The sequence below is a fragment of the Echinops telfairi genome, unplaced genomic scaffold (genome assembly GCF_000313985.2).
Source record: "Echinops telfairi isolate 266 unplaced genomic scaffold, ASM31398v2 ScPeMD7_7469;HRSCAF=8507_0, whole genome shotgun sequence".
NCBI classification, from domain to species: Eukaryota; Metazoa; Chordata; class Mammalia; order Afrosoricida; family Tenrecidae; genus Echinops; species Echinops telfairi.
In genome coordinates, this window is record NW_022111372.1 from 43,029,489 (window position 1) to 43,042,039 (window position 12,551).

At 37.0% G+C, this 12,551-nt stretch overlaps 1 non-coding gene across 1 annotated transcript; it reads left to right on the forward strand.

The window, feature by feature from the left end:
• Positions 1-2,068: 2,068 nt before the first annotated feature.
• Positions 2,069-2,203, forward strand: LOC115873645. Its single transcript, XR_004048535.1, has one exon. It is a non-coding gene; the product is annotated as a small nucleolar RNA SNORA9 (small nucleolar RNA).
• The last annotated feature ends 10,348 nt before the right edge of the window (positions 2,204-12,551 follow it).

Genomic DNA, 12,551 nt, shown 5'->3' on the forward strand with positions numbered 1-12,551 from the left:
TTAATTAATATTCTCTATTTTACCTCCCTAAGTTCTAAATTTCATTAAGTGGCTACATGGAACTCTGACAAAAGACATGATTAAAAAGGTCTTTTGGATGCTTTCACACTTTAACGCCAGTTAGAAATGCTCAGGATAGTTGTTTATCAGGACATGTTACACAGTTCTTTCGGATATGCTAACAAATCCCCGAAGTAGCATACCAGTGCACAGCAATCCTCAACTGAAAGGCATTCTGCTCAAGCTCCCTGGGTCAGCAATTCCTGAATTAAGTGCACCGAAGCACCCCACTTCAGGAAGCCCAGACCAAAGGCACTCAGCTCTACTTCAGAGGGCCAGGAAGCCCAGCCTTCCCAATTAAATGTCCAGAGGAGCTCCACTCCACAAGCCAGCCTCCAGCACGGAAGCATTCACTTTACCTGCCCCCTAATTTGGGATGCCCGGGACTCTGTTCCATGCTCTGGCTCCTGGTTCTGTTACTACTCCCCTGATGTTATAACTGTTTCTGGATCCAGGTAGGTCACTGGGCAGGGATATATGGTTTACAGGACTTGCTCCACTCCTAGCTCTTTTTAGTAATCAGATTTATCCTATTGCTTCTCAGAGGGCTCAGTTTATACACAGCAGGTTGTCATTCTAGGGAATCCTGTTCACAAGTAATCACAGATGAATTCTATCCTCATATCATGACCCCTATTCTTACTAGTCCATGCAGGAAAAGGTAATTTGGTAAGAGTTAGACACATTGTCTAGAACAGTAGGTCTCAAACTTCCTAATGCCATTACCCTTTAATCCAGTTCCTCATGTTGTGGTGAACCCCCCACCCATAAAAATATTTTTGCTGCTACCTTATAACTGTAATTTTGCTACTATTAAGAATGGGGCGACCCTGTGAACAGGTCATTGGACCCTCAAAGGGGTTGCAACCCTCAGCTTGAGCACTGCTGGTCTAGAAGTATCACATTAAATAATTTACTATTCTTGCACTAAATAAACATTGTCTATAAATAGACTACATTACTATTCTGTCAGTTTATCATAATATGTTGGCTTTGGTGTTGCTGTAATGCTATAAGCTCTGTCATTAATATATTTTAAATGTCAGCACAGTTACACAAAGTGAACATGTTTCAGTGGAACTTCCAGACTAAGAAGAGACAATGAAGAAGAAAACTGCTGCATAAATTTGCTAATGATCAGAATTTGGAATGTGCAAAGTATGAGTCCTGGAAAGCTGATAGTCATCAAAATGAAACGGTACACATTAAAATGGATATCCTAGGCTTTAGTGAGATAAAATGGACTGGTGTTGGCCATATGAATCAGAAAATTGTATGATACAGTATGCAGGAGATGACACTAAAAATCAGGATGGTGTAGCATTCATTGTCAAAAAGGACATTGCAAAATCAGTCTTGAAGAACAATGCAGTCTGTGGTAGATGTTTCCCCCTTCAAGAATATGCAATCAATACAACTATTATTCGAATTTATACACCAACCACTGAAACTAGCAATGAACCCATTGAAGAATTCTATAGACTTGAGTGTGAAGTTGATGAAACATGCAATTAAGGTGCATTGATAAAGATTGGCCTTTGGGATGCCAAAGTTGGAAAAAGAGAAAATGGAACAAAAGTTGGAAAATTGAAATTTGATGATGCAATGAAGGTGGAGATTAAGTGATTGAATGTTGCCTGGTCAAAGATTTGTTGATAGCAAACATCTATTTTCAACAACACAAGCATTTGCATACTATACATATAGACCCCTCAACTATACATATAGACCTCTCAGGATGAAATATGAGATGATGGAGAAATTTAATACCAACAAGTCAAACTAGACCAGTGGTTAACTGTGGAAAAATTGTTCATAGGTAAATTTAGGTTGAAGTTAAAGAAAATTATAACAAGTCTATGAAAGCAAAAAATTGAACCTTGAGTTCATCCCAGCTGACTTTTGAGAACATCTCCAGAAGAGATTGACTGCAAAAAACCCTAATGAGAGAAGACCTGGGAGCTTTGGGAGAACAGCAAGAGCACCATCCATAAGAAAGGAAAAAGTCTGGCATGCTTCCAGCATGCCTGGGTCTGGATTGACCCTGTGCATTCCCCCAGTGCTTGCAAGAACAGTGTTGAAATAGTTTGAGGCCTTGCTCTGGACCATCTCTGAAGCGAGGCTATAGAAATTTCAGACAGAGGAAAAATAAAAAAATAAACTAAAAAATAGGAAGGAAAAGGTCAAGAAGTCAAACTTAACCAATAATTATTACTCGCAAAGGAGAACAATTTTTCCTTTAGGAGGCCTTGAGTCTATGTTCTGGTGGTGGAAGAATTTGGAGAAGGATATCAATAATGATTCATATAATCAGGAGTATAATCCATGGCACTGACATATATGTGTAGAATTTGAGGAACTGGAGAGTTTTCCTGAGTAATTTTTGCGGAAATGGAAAAAAAAAATCATAACATGAGTAACAATGAGTACAAGGAAGAAGAAAATTTTCTAGAATTGAATGTGCTGATTATTGTACAATTCTTTATGACATGATTGAACTACTTAATTTATGACATATGGCTGAAATGTTAGCTAAACTTTAAAAAAAGCCAAAGATGATTTAAAAGATAAGAAACAAAAGATCAAAGCAGATGTCAGAGGAGACTCTCAAACTTACACTGAATCATAGCGGAGCCGAGGCAAATAGAAGAAATGAAGAAGCCATAGAGCTGGACAGAAAATGTCAAAGGGCACCTGAGAAGACAAAGTAAAATATTATAGTGAAATTTGCAAAGCCCTAAAATTAAAAACAGAAAGGAAGAACACGCAGAGCATATCTTTAACTGAAAGAAATCAAGAAAATGTAAAGCCTTGTTTTGCAGCTTTGAAAGATACGACAAGCAAAATATTGAGTTATGCATGAAGCATCAAAAGAAGAAGGAAAGAGTACACAGAGTCACTGCACCAAAAGGAACTTGTCAACATTCCATAATTTCTTGCTCAGCATATGAGCAAGAAACAATGGTATTAAGGAAAAAGTTCAAGCAAAACGGAAAGCATTAGCTAAAAAAGCTCCAGTGGAAAATGTCAACAGAACTGTGCCACGATAAACATTGGAGCACAGATGTCTGGCCATGGGGTTTCTTGCCTCTTCTGGGTTTATACCCAGTAGGAGGATCACTGGGTCGTATGGTAGCTCAATTTCCATCTGTTTTAGAAGTCACCAATCAATTTAGATAGTGGATGTACATACCTACAAGTCCATCAGAAGTGGATGAGAGTCCATATCTCAGCACAGCCCCTCCATCACTTGTCGCTTTCTGATTTTTTGAATTGGGCTATCTTTCAGAGTGTTAGGTGGTATCTCATTGTTGTTTTAATTTGAATTTCTCTTATGGCTAATGATCGGGAACATTTTCTCATATTTTTATAGGCCATTCGGATTTTTGCCCTTGTGAAACTTCTGTTCAGGTCCTTTGTCCACCTCCTCAGTAGGCAATTAGTTTTTTTCTTTTTGGGAGCTAGCAGAGTATTGTGGATTTTAGTAATAAGGCCTTTGTCTGATGTGTTATTGCTAAAGATGTTTTCCCACTCGGTGGGCTCTCTTATTACTCTCTTGGTGAATTATTTCAATGTACACAGGCGTTTTATCTTCAGTATATCCCACTTGTCAATTTTTGACTCATCTGTATTTGTGTCCTTCCCCATTTCTGATAGTCTATGTATTCCCTGTGCCAAAGTTCTCAGGTTGGTACCAATTCACTCATTGATAGCCCTAATACTTTGGGGATTTACCACGAAGTCTATGATCCACCTTGTATTTATTCTTGTGAATGGAGTGAGATAAGGGTCTTGCTTCATTTTTTTGCAGGTAGATATCCATTTTTTCCAGCACCACTTGTTGAAGAGGTCATCTGCTTCCCATTTGATATTTTTGGGGCCCTTATCAAAGATCAGTTGTCTGGATACTGATGATTTTATTTCTGGGTTTTCAGTTCTTTTCCATTGGTCTGCGTATCTGTCATTATACCAGTACCATACAGATTTCACCACTGTGGCTGTATAATATGTGCTAAAGGCAGGTAAAGCAAGCCCTCTCATTGTGTCCTTCTTCTTGAGGAGTTCTCTGCTGATTCTCAGCTTCTTCCCTCTTCATATGAAGTTGGTAATCAGTTTTTCCATTTCTTTGAAAAAGGATGAGGGTAATTGTATTGGGATTAAATTAAACTTATATAGTGCCTTTGGCAGAACTGACATCTTGACTATATTGAGTCTTCCAATCCATAAGCATGGGATATTCTTCCATTTGTTGATATCACTTTTGGTTTCTTGTAAGAGTGTTCTGCACTTTTCCTCTTATAAATATTTTATTCTTTTAGTCAGGTATATCCCTAGATATTTCAATTTGTGCTTGGATATTGTGAAGGGCATCACCTTTTTGATCTCCTATTATGTGGTCTTTTCCGATGTGTATAGCAGTCTGATAGACTTCTGTTTGTTGATCTTGTATCCTGCCACTCTGCCATACCCCTCTATTGCTTCCAGTACTTCTCTGTGCAGCTTTTGGGATTTTCCATGTATAACATCTTATCATCTGCAAAAACGACAGTTTCACTTCTTCCTTCCTCAGGAAAATACCTTTCATGTCTTTTCTTTGACTTATGCTGTTAGCTAAAACCTCCAATACAATGTTAAATAAGAGTGGGGACAAGAGGCATCCCTGTCTTGTCCCCTTTTTCAGTGGGATTGTGTTTGTCTTTTGTCCAGTGACTACCACATTGGCTGTTGGTTTTTCATATATAGCTTTTATTGTCTTGAGGAATTGTCCTTCCATTCCTATTTTCTTGAGTGTCTTAAACAAGAATTGGTGTTGGATATTGTTGAATGCTTTTTCAGCATCTATCGATATTATTATATGGTCCTCATAGTTGTTCATGTCAATGTGGCAATTGACACTAATGGTCCTTTTTATGTTGAACCATTCCTGCATTCCTGGTATGAATCCCACTTGGTCATGGTAAATTTTTGAAGGGGGAGGAAGAGAGAGAGGAACACATCCTGGCCCACCATTCCTTGAGGACGATATCCCTGCTCAGAGCAGACAATACACACAGAGGACCATATGTCTGGGCCCACTATGAAACACGACATCCCTCACTGAACCATAGCCCTTCAGGGGACAACACTGGAGACACAGTATGAGAATTGCACCCTATCTGACCCCACCACACTGAGGCAAAACACAAATGGCATGCAAAAGAACAGCACAGGGAACAGAGTAAGGAAGTCCTGAGGGAGTGCCAAAAGTGGATTTGGGGGCCATGACTTGGCACCCCATCATACTTGACCAGAAAACACTTCTAAAGGTCAATAGACCTTGAACTATTTACAAACTTTTCTTCTTTTTGTCATTGGTTTTGTTGTTGTTGTTTTCTTTTATTGCTTTGTTTTGCTCTGTCTTGTTTTTTTGTGCATATTATTATCTCTGCGGGTCCATCTAGATAAGATATGCTGGTTAAACAATATGGAGGAGAAAACAATGGGACCAATGGTTCCAAAGGGACATGGGAGACGGGGAGGTGGGGGTAAGGAAGTGGTGTTAAAAAACCCAAGGACAAGGGAACAACAAGTGATCCAAAATAGGTGGTGAGAAGAGTATATGACCCCTGGTAGGTAATGTAACCGAGGGGAATTACTGAAACCCAAATGAAGACTGAGCATCATAGTAGGACAAGAGGAAAGTAAATGTTTTGAGAATTGTGAGGGCAACAAATGTACAAATGTGCTTGGCACAATGGATGTATGTATGGATTATAAGAGTTGAATGATTCCCCCAATAAAATGATAAAAAGAAAAAGAAAATACCAACTGAATTGTTTCAATAAACATATGATGCACTGGAAGGACATATTCACCTGCACCAAGACATTTGGAAGACAACTACTAGAACAACTTACTGGAAAGATCCATATTTGTACATATTCCAAAGGAGGTAACCCAATAGAATGCTCAATACATAGGAAAAATAAGGAGCTGATACCAAGAGCTCAAGAAGAAAGCAAATGTTTTGAAATTGATGAGGGCAACAAATGTACAAATGTGCTTGACACAATGGATGTATGTATGGATTATGATAAGATTTGTACTATCCCCCAATAAAATGATAAAAAGAAAAATGAAAAGAAAATAGCAACTGAAATGTTTCAATAATTTTATGATGTGCTGGAAGGAGCTGCTAGAGAATCAGGCCAGATCTAGAAGAAGATATGGAAAAACTACAGTGTTACTGATGTCATATGGATTTCAGCTAAACATCGAGAACAAATATATGTTTATTTGTATTTGATTGACTATGCCAAGGAATTTGACTGTGTGTATCCTAACAAAATATGGATAGCATTGAGAGTAGGGAAATATCGTCTTGTTTCCCTCTGGGATAGTTAATTTTATTAAACCTAAAGTAGGGACAGTTTGCATGTAAGGGACTTGGCACAGATAGTAAGTGAGAAGGTATTACTTGTTGCAACAAGACTCTCAATGAGGTCAAAATGTGATTATGTTTATTAGTTATCAACCGTGAGAACAATGTAAGCCTGAAGTTGTACACTAATATATGCCCCACATTTGAATTTTTGTAAACTTCCTCCTTTGCATCCTCATTTGATGTGCTAAGACAAATGGGCCAGTGGAGCAGCTCGGGATGTCTTCTTTCCCTTGAGTACCTCTGCCTTTCCCTCATAACTCAATTTCCTGATTACAGAACACTTCATTGTACACATGTGGAACTTGTACACCAATCAAGAGGTAGTTGTGTGAACCAAACAGAGATGGCACTGTTTAAAAACAGAAAAATTATGCTTCATAGTTGTATCCTTTCACCATACTTATTCAATCTGTATGCTGAGTATGGTAGTTACACAACCTGGTGTCAATTTGGGACTTGAGAGGATTAAGACTGAAGGGGTGGAGTCCAGTCTTTCAATAGGGTCACAGTCAATGATGTCTCTGTGGGTATGGCCTTCCCCTGAGGCTTCTCAGAAAATTCTAGTGCTTCTTCCTTGGAGGCAGGAGAAACTCCCTCTCACCACTTCACTTTCTTGGAGACTCTACTGACAAGGTTGACTCCCACTGAGATATCCTTGAGGAGAAGCCACATGGACCTACCCTGATGAAGCCAGAACCCTGGCCCCGGAGAAGCCATGTGGAGACCCCCGCAAGCTCTGAGATGCTTACAACACCACTGGATCCACAAGACTTTCTAGCCACTGGCCTGTGATCATCCTGCATTCGGCATCATCGCATGTGTTTCATGGGTCTGAAGAGAACTTTATAGATTGGTATGAGGCATATGGGCTAACATCAGACTTATAAGCTTAGACTGGATTGGGTTGGGATGTTTTATTAATGTACAATTATCCTTTATATAAAACTCTTTTTTATACACACATGCGTGTCTATGAATTTGTTTCTCTAGTCTACCTGACTAACACACTGAGTATATTATCACCGAAGCTGGATGACATAAAGAAGAATGTGGCATTGGGAATGGAGGAAGGCATATTAACAACCTACATTATTCATATGCCATAAATTTGCTTTCTGAAAGTGAAAGCTAAGCCCTTGCTGATGAAGATCAAGGATTACAGCCTTCAGTTTGGAACACAACTCAATCCAAAGAAGGTCAAAATCCTTACAACGGAATCAATAGATGACATCATGGGGAATGAAGATAAGATTAAAATTTTCAAAGCTTTTGTCTTACTGGCATCCACAATCAACGGTCATGGAAGCAGCAGGCAAGAGACTCACAGCACTGGGAAATATGCTGCCTAGGACCTCTTCAGGGTATTGTAACGCAAGGATGTTACTTTCAGGATTGAAGTGCCCCTGACACAAGCCAAGGTGTTTTCAATTGCTTCATAGGCATGTGCAAGTTGGACATTGAACAAGGAAGACTGAAGGAGAATTGATGCATTTGTATTTTGGTGCTGGCAAAGAATATTGAAAGTACCATGGACTACCAAAAGGACACATTGAGAAATATGACCAGAGTGCTCCCTACAGGCAAGATGGGAGGACTTCATCTAACATACACCGGACATGTTGTCGTGAGAGACCATTTCCTGATGGGTTATGTGTTTGGTAAAGTAGAGGAAAAGTAAAAAAAGAGGAAGGCCCTCAAAGAGATGTATTGGCACAGTGGCTGTACGAATTGGGACAATTGTGAGGAGGGTGGAAGTCCATGAAGCATTTTGTTCTGGTGTGCATAAAGCTACTATGGGTCAGAAATGCAAGGATTACACATGAGAACAGTAGGTTGTTCAAGGGGCTTTCATGGCCTAATGGGTTTTCCCTTGGGCCCCTAACCAGAGTTTGAAACACCAGCCTCTCCAAGAAAGACAGAGAAGCCTTTGAACTCTTGTAAAATGCTACATTCATGGAAACCCAAACAGAAAGTTCTATCCTGTCTCATAGACACACAATGGATCAGTACTGATGTGATATCATTAAAATATACTTCAGACTCATCTACAGACTTACACTCTGATAAAATATTCTGCTTCCATTTATTATAAATTATTATTTATATCTCCAGGTTTTTGTTAAACATATATAGGTGTTGCTGCTCCTTTGATGTGCCATTCAGTTTGTTCCACAGGAAAACAAAACCAAGTCCTCCACTATTCTCATAGTTGTCGTCATGTGTGAATCAATCTGTGCAGCCACTGTGTCAATCTATTTCTTTGAGGAATATCATCTTTCTTACTGACTCTCTGCTTTATCAAGTATGATACGTAATCTTAATCCAATCACCTCCACCTCTCTCCCAGAGTATATTGAGCTTCATGATTATTCACCTTTATAAAGACTAGAGTGAGGAAAGGGATGTTATTTAAAATTATTTGATTTTTATTGTGCTCATTTTCTAATGCAAACATATTAGAATATAGAGAATTTATAAAATTAAATCAGTTAATTATAATAATTATGATTTAAGTTCTATACCAAGTTTGACATACAGAATCATATTCAATGAAATATTTAGAATTGTGGAAAATGATGCTTATCTCTAAAATATGGGGAAATTATTAACTTGAAATTAGTCAAAATATTGGTAATATTGCCTTAGTTTTGTTTTTTCATATTTTATATTGCTGACAAATAGTTCTTTAATGCACGCTTTAGAAAAGCTGTTTGGAAAGAAAATCCAGGTAGCCACTGTTAGCAGCCTGCAACACTAGACTAGATTCTCACAATAGTATTTTTTTGCAATGCACTCACTCTGAACTATTTCTGAAAAGTTCCTTCACTGTGTCCTATTGCAACGCTAACTAAAGTGACCTGCAAGAAGCTCCATTCCTCATTTTTTCAACATTCTTCACCCATGAAATGGGAAATATATGTGTAATCGTTTTCCCCCCAAAATAATTTAATATCATCCTAAAGAAAAGGCCAGATGTCAAAGAAAGTTGACAGTTTAGCAGATGTTCCCATCATTGTAAGGTGGCATAAAATAGTGTCTGACTCACAGAGACCTTATGTGCCATAGAATAAAACTTTGCCCAGTAATGTGACAGACTCATAATCTTCATGGTTGAACCCACTGTTTCATCCATGGGGTTAATCCATCTCACTGACTTTTGTCCTCTTTTTCATTGATCCTCTACTTTTGCAGGGATGATGTCTGTCCCAGGAATTGGTCTCCACAGCTTATAAGTTGAAGTTTTCTCAACCGTATTCCCCAGGATCATTGCAGTTGTACTTTGTTCAAGATAGATTTGTTCCCCCGCCCCAACTCCCCAGAATCCATGGTCCTTTCCATATTCTACCTCAATATGATAATTCAAATGCCAACGTTCTTAGTTGATTTTCTTTGTTCACTACACACCCTTCACACACATATTAGCTAATGAAAAAACAGCTGTGGAAAGGAAAAATGGAACTCTGAAAGGGAAAATGGATTTCTAAAATATTATTATTTTACTCTTAATTGATGTACAGTAAAGAGATTCAAAGTCAAAATTTAAAAGATAAAAATGCAGAAAATATAAATAGCCTTAACATTTTGCTTTGGTATAAACTTTCCAAATGAAATAAAACCCAGAATGCAGATATATAATTTTATTTGATCTTCAAATAAAATTAATTGTTTCATAGGGGGTTATTTCTCTTCCTTCAAATTTACAAAGAATACACAAAATATCTATATAGATACATATCAAATAAAATAAATATAGTCAGCAACTCAATATAGAAAATACAAAATATTTTGAAAACATAAGAATTCCACATATCTGTCAATTATGGAAAGTTCTAATCCTCTAACTAAAAGTATAATCTTCAAAACTCAAACTAACTCCCGGTAAAATCAATTACAACTCATGGCAACACTGTAAGACAGGGTTGAACCGCCCCTGTGGGTTTTCTAAAGTACAATTCCTTACAGGAAGAGAAAGCCTCATTTCACTTCCAATCTAATTCATTAGTAACTGGGAAAATGCAATATAGACAAATGTGAAACACAGCTCTAAAAACGTAAGAATGTCCTTTGTTAGACAGCTGGGGTGTACCTTGCTTTGGCAGAATATTTAAGTGAACACCATTTTGCATTAGTGATGTAAATCCACATGTGTACAAAAGATTTAATATAATATAAATTTAGTAAACTGAGATTTAGAATGGCTTGTGCTTTCCTAGATTAATAAATAAATGCATACATTGCACTGTTATAAGAGGCAGTGCAGGTTTACCGATCCATTTGAATTAGACAAAACAAAATGAAATTTGTGTCTCCTTATATTTATTACAATTAGTTAAAATATAGGTGCAATATGCATTAGTATCCATATTAAATATGAATTGAGCCTCATGTAACAGTTATATTTATAGAAGAACTACTCATTTCTACCAGCTTGTACCAGGTGCCAGACCATTATATTCACAAAATCACAAGCTATTTGAAATATTATTAGTATCCAATCTAGACATTATAGGCAATATTATTTTATCTTTCATCCCTCAAAATAATTATTTATTTTTAATATACAACTTGCCAGAAGCAATTGTCCAAAAATAGGTTTTTATATGTGTGGTATATCTCTTATTTCCCATGAATGTAAATCTGCCTGCCTTTTGTGTACACGAAATATTTTTTATTATCTCCAGTATTAAATTTTGGATGGGAAATGTTGAACTTCAAATCTCCAGTTAGAATTCTGAAATAAATAGGGTTTCTTATTGACGTGTTTCTGACTATAGTACCCCCCAAAATTATAACTTACAGGAATGTAAAATGCAAGCATATTGAAATACAGAACATGCAGTTCAGGCATATTGAAAAAAACTATCACAATTCAAATATACAATAAAAACATGGAGCAATAAAAATGTAACATTAAAAAAACAAACTTGTATACAAATGAACCAATCAACTTCACATGCAAGAATACAGTTTAAAAATAATTTCATTAAGTATTTCACTTTAAAAAATCATCTGTATGAGAACAATATGCCAACCAAAACTCTACCAATAAGTACATTCTGATTCATTGTTGCCAGAAAGCGCTTTTGACATTACAAATCTTTATGTGAGCACTTGTCTCATCATTCTGGTGTTTGAACCAACTAATCTTGTGGTTATCCGTCCAACACTTACCAGACGGCCCCACCACGTAAGTTGAAAATGCCTAGGAAATAACATTTTGGGTAAATCTAAATTAATGAAAATGAAACAACGTGAGCAAAAATAGCCACAATCTTGAAACAAAGTGAAAATATCTGACAAATATCAATGAATGTTAGGTGTAGAAATGGTTAATTTAGAAAATGCTTTGAGTGTACAATTAATAAATTAGGAAAAATAAAGGTTGAGAATTCTGAGTTTTCAACCAAGCTTTATGAAAAAAGTTAGAGAATGCATAAGAGTATGATTTTATCCTCTAGTATTATTATTTATTGACAATAGTATGGGATTAGTAAAATTGCACTATTTATCCAAAATTTAACATAAAATAATTAATATTCAGAAAAGTGTCTACTAGTAATAACAATTCATTGAATTGAGGCGAAGCATTTTTCAATATATAATTAAGTTTTGCTTATTTACATACTCCCCATGTATCTCAAATAGAAAAATGTCTCAGATTTTTAACTTTATCTGAATGTCAAAGTTAAAGACTATGTGAGTGAAATGTTTTATTCAGTCAATCAAAGGAGCGCACAAACACATAGCAGGAACAATAAGCCTTAGGGGAACCTGGAATATCTAAACATCATTCTGCCCAGAGCACTCTTGATTTCCTTGTTTCTCAGGCTAAAGATAATTGGGTTCACAAAGGCGGGCACTATGGAGTAGAACACAGATGTGACAAAGTTTTGAACAGTTGATACATTTGAGTTGGGGCACAAATAAGCAAATATCCCAGAGATTAGAAACAAAATCACTGTAGCTAGCTGTGGGGAGCAGGTAGATAAGGCTTTGTTTCGGGCTTCCATCGATTTCATCCGGAGCACAGTAGAAAATATGTTCACATAGGAAGTGAATAAGACAA